The sequence below is a fragment of the Bactrocera neohumeralis genome, chromosome 4 (assembly GCF_024586455.1).
Source record: "Bactrocera neohumeralis isolate Rockhampton chromosome 4, APGP_CSIRO_Bneo_wtdbg2-racon-allhic-juicebox.fasta_v2, whole genome shotgun sequence".
In the NCBI taxonomy this organism is placed as follows: Eukaryota; Metazoa; Arthropoda; class Insecta; order Diptera; family Tephritidae; genus Bactrocera; species Bactrocera neohumeralis.
In genome coordinates, this window is record NC_065921.1 from 29,989,670 (window position 1) to 29,994,643 (window position 4,974).

Consider the following 4,974-nt stretch of genomic DNA (forward strand, 5'->3'; position numbering starts at 1 on the left):
ATGTTAGTTAAGTTATTTTAGTCTAAAAACAATTGCATTAAGTCACTACATAACAATAGCTGGCTAAGCAAGTTAACAGCTGCTTACACCTAATCTACATACATACATATAAACGAGTATATAAATATATTTAGTTGAAGAAAAAGTCAGAGTTTGTTTGCGCAAGTAAAAGTCATTTAAATTATAACAGAACTTACATAATAGCTGTTTATCAGCCTAAAAGTATGCAACACTTTAGTATAGTGCATTGCAAGCAACTAGCAAATGTATAGCATACATGCCAGCGCACATATTTTCGAACACCCGAAATATGTAGGAATTCACAGATTAACAGCGTTGCAGCCGAAAAGTATGCAGCACTCAATATTTTCTAATTTCTTACCAGCTTTATTTTTACGAAGTTGTCCAAATTTTTGTAGGTAAATATTTTTGCATATAAAAATTTTGTTAATTAGCAAATTTGTTATATTTTTAACAAAACTGGTTAAAAAGAAGATTTAAAATTTCTTATATTAAAAAATACTTTTTCGAGAACTTTTTTTAGAGTAACAGTTTTTAAACTAATTAGAAAAAACAAAATTTAATAATAATTTTATAACTTGACATAAAAATTATTCCAAATAATTTTTTTAATTTAAAAATATTTTTCAAGAACTTCTTTTATAGCAGGGAATTGAAATATGTGTAGTCTATCTTCGAGCCCTAAAATTTTTGAACATGCTTTATTATTGAGATATGTATTTCAATTCAACTAGTAAATTTTTTATTTTTGTAACAAATCTTTTCAAATAATATTTCAAATTTCTCAATTAAAAAAATATTTTTCAACAAAATTTTTTGATTTTTTTTTTTTTTGAATTTATATAAATAAAATAGAGATAAATTATTGAAACGTTTTTATATTTTTTTAATAAGTAAATTTCTTGTTTTTTACAAAAAAAATTAAACTTTTGAAATTAAAAAAAATTTCAATAATATTTCATAAATCTTAATTTAAATTTTTTTTTTAATTTTAAGAAATAAATTTTTCTAAAATCACAAAATTTATTATTTGTTTTTCTAACAAAATATGTTCAATTCTTGATTTATAAAAAATTATTAACATGTTTTTGAATAACAGTTTAGGTTAATATTTGAAAATTAAGATTTCCAACCATTAAAATGTGGAATTTAAAGTAGTATAAAAATTCTTTATTAAAAAAAATATTTAAAATTTCTTATTTAAAAAAAATGTTTTGAAGATTTTTTTGTTTAAATTTAAAAAAATAAATTTTTTGGTTTGTATTTTAAAAAATATTATTTTTTATTTTTTAATTTGTTTTTCTATTAAAACTTGTTCCAAATAGATTTCTGAATATACAAAAATAATATCAACACCTTTTTTTTGTAACTGTTTAACTCAAAATTGTTTTTTTTTTAAATTAAGATTTATTACCTAGTGGCTTTAAAAAAATATAAATAAAAAATTTAACTAATGAAAATAATTAAATTAATTATTCAATTAAATTTATCATTGAACTAACTTTCATTCTTCTTCTTAATTTAGGACTTTCGTTACAAAAATTAAAAATTTTAGGTTAAAAAAATGATTTTTTAATTAAAAAACATTATTTTAATTTTGTTTAAAAAAATATTAATTTGAAAACTAAATTTAATATAAAAACTTAATTTTTAATACAAAAGAAAATGTTTTTAATTTAAAGCAAATTAGTGTTTGACAAATACAAATTAATTTAATTAAATTTCACTTTTCTAAATTTTAACTTATTAAAAATTCATTTATTAGCTCAAAATTTTTAATTTTTGTAATTTTTAATTTAAAATATTAAAATTTAATTTTAATTTTTTTTTAATTTAATGTTTTTTTAAGAAAATTAGAATTAATTTTAAAAATTAAAATTTATTATTAAAAATATTATATCTAAACTTGAATTACATTTTTAATTGAAAATTATTACTGGTTTTTCAAAAAAGAAAAATTAAATAAAGAAAAATTAAATAAATCTGGTTTTTCAAAAAAGAAAAATTAAATAAATAATAATTTTTATTCCAAAAAAAATTAGTAATAAATAATTGCTCGAAAAAATTTGTATCAAAAAAGACTCGCTGACGCACTTTTTATATTGAAGTTATGCTTTTGAAAAATATTTTTTTTTAACAAAAATATATATATTTGTTTTTTTTATATTTTATATTTTTTTATAAAAATTATAATTTATTAGCGCAAAATAGTTTTTTACCCAAATTTTTTAAAATCAACTTAACTTAAGTGTTGCATACTTTTGCGCGCGCATGGTAAAGCATACATATAAAACTGGTGGAAGAATCCCAACAATTAAATAAAAATAAATTAAATTTAAAGCAGAAAAACCAACAGCAACAAATTGTTAAATTTTAAACAAACTAAAAACCACTATTTTTAAGCCCCACTGTTAGTGTTTTACTTACATTGCAAGAAAGATATAAGATAAAGTATAGATAAAAACTGGCTTTTGGCGCATTGCATATAAAACTTGTTGTTACAAATATACAAACATATACATAAATAGATAAATAAAAACAGTGTGACAGTTAAATGATAAACATACATATACATATGAATATGAGTATGACAGTGTGTTGCAAGCAAATGTTAAGTTTTAATATTTTAATTTAAGTTTTATAAAAACTACAAAGAAAACAAACAAAAACAAATGCGAAAAGTGAAAAAAAGAAAAACTACAATAAATTTTGTAAAACGTAATGATTAAATTAAATTACTAAGTAAAGTATAAAAATCCAAATACGTAATTGCATGCAAGTCAATCACAATATTTTTAATTAAAAACCAACAAACACACACACACATACACATGCATAGAAATTTCATTTATACATATTAATGAAATTATAAAAAAACAGTAATTTTCTATTTTTTTCATAAAATATTTTGCGCAATTGTAATAGATTTTTAATATACATATATAGTTTAAGCCATAATTTCAATTAAATTTATTTTAATTCATATTGTTTCTGTTTATTATTTGGTTATTTGGGACAAGTAAACTGTGTAAGCTGCTGTATGTTGATATTTTGGGGTAAAAATGCAGTAAGTGGTTTTGAAATGAAAGCTCGAAATTTCAAACATGTTTTGTGTTTTCTTTCGCATTATTTTACTATTAGACTACGGAGCTTTCACGTCAAAAATGGTGGTTTTGCAATGAAAGCTCGAAACTTTAAAGCATTTCACATATGGCAAGAAAAATTATTTTTAAATATTGAAAAACATATTTTGTGTGAGCTTTCGCAAAATTTGGTCATGTAGCTTTCACGTCAAAAGTAGTGAAAGCTTTTCAAAATAGTGAATGCTTCAATTTCTTTAAATTAAAAAAACATGTGTTTATAATATAAAACTTTTGAAGGCTTCATTTTTTAAATTTACTACATATTATACTATTGGAATTAGCATGAAAACTTTTCATTAAATCTACTGCAGCTGGGATGGAAACTGTCATTTATTGATATTTTGGTGTAAAAATGCAGTAAAAGGTTTTGAAAGGAGGCTGCAAGCTTTAAACTCGTTTTCTGTTTTTTGCAGCATTTCACATTTTGCAAGAAAAATATTTTTAAATATCAAAAAAATGTTTTGGATGAGCTTTCACATTATTAGGCCATGAAGCCTTCAAGTCGTAAAATGTGAAAGCTTTTCAAAATAGCATAGATTTTTTTCCGTTTAAAAAAATATAATTTTTTTAATAGAAGGCCTATGAAAGCTCCTTTTTATAAATTTCCTACTATGCTATTTGATTTAATATAAACAGATTTTCATAAAATCGACTACAACTGTGGTGGAAATTGCTACATATATTGATATTTTGGGATAAAAAACCATAGTGACCATTGAATGAAGCTTTAAACACGTTTAGTTTTTCGCACAATTTACCATTTACAAAGGAAAATGTTTTTAAATATTGAAAACATATTTTAGGTGAACTTTCAAACTATAGGCCATGAAGTTTTCACGTAAAAAGTAGTGAAAGCTTTTTAAATTAGTGAAAGCTTCGATTTCTTTCGGTTCAAAAAAAATATATTTTTTATAGTGAAAAGTCTATGAAAACTCAATTTTTAAAACTTACTAATATTCTATTAAAAACTATTTTTTTAATATTTAAAAAAATTTGCTTTCGGTAAATTTTCACATTATTAGGCCATGAAGCTTTCACGTCAAAAATAGCGAAAACTTTTTAAAATAGTGAAAGCTTCGATTTCTTTTTGTTCAAAAAATATTTTCTATAACAGGAAACCTATGAAAGCTCCATTTTCAAAACATTCTATTTAAATTAGCATAAACAACTTTTCATTAAATTTTCTGCTACTGATTCCAGCATTTTGTACTTTCCTCAATTTTAAATGAGTGTTTTTACATATATTACAATGAATTAAAACTAAAACACAAATTATTATGCAAGTAATGTCTGTGCATTGTAGTTTAGTAGTCCAAAAATATGTAATAAAGCTTTTACTTGAAATATAATGAAAGCTTTTATCGAAGTCCTTGTATCCCAAATAAAGTTTGCCACTTTTTATATAATAACAATATGTATGAGTGTGCACAAAGTAAAAGATCATTGGGCAAATCTGAAAAATGGAAGCTCACTATTATCAGTTTTTTCATAAAGTATTCTTAGTACTTTCGACACTTTTCGGTGAAACTTGAGCTTAATTATGCATGTTTCATACTTTTATTTTTAATTTGTGGGCCATTCCATCAATTGGCGACATGGTTTTGTACCCTATTCCGATCAAACAAAAAAATGACTATTTCTTTTATTTTTTAACGACCTGAAAATTGAGTGCAAAAAATTTTGAAGTTATACAATTTTATATAAAAAAATCTCAGCTTTCTGATAAAAATATTTTCAAATTCCAAAAAAATTTCAAAATCCCAAAAAATCATTTTTTTTTCCAAAAAAACAGTTTTATGTGCTTTTCACC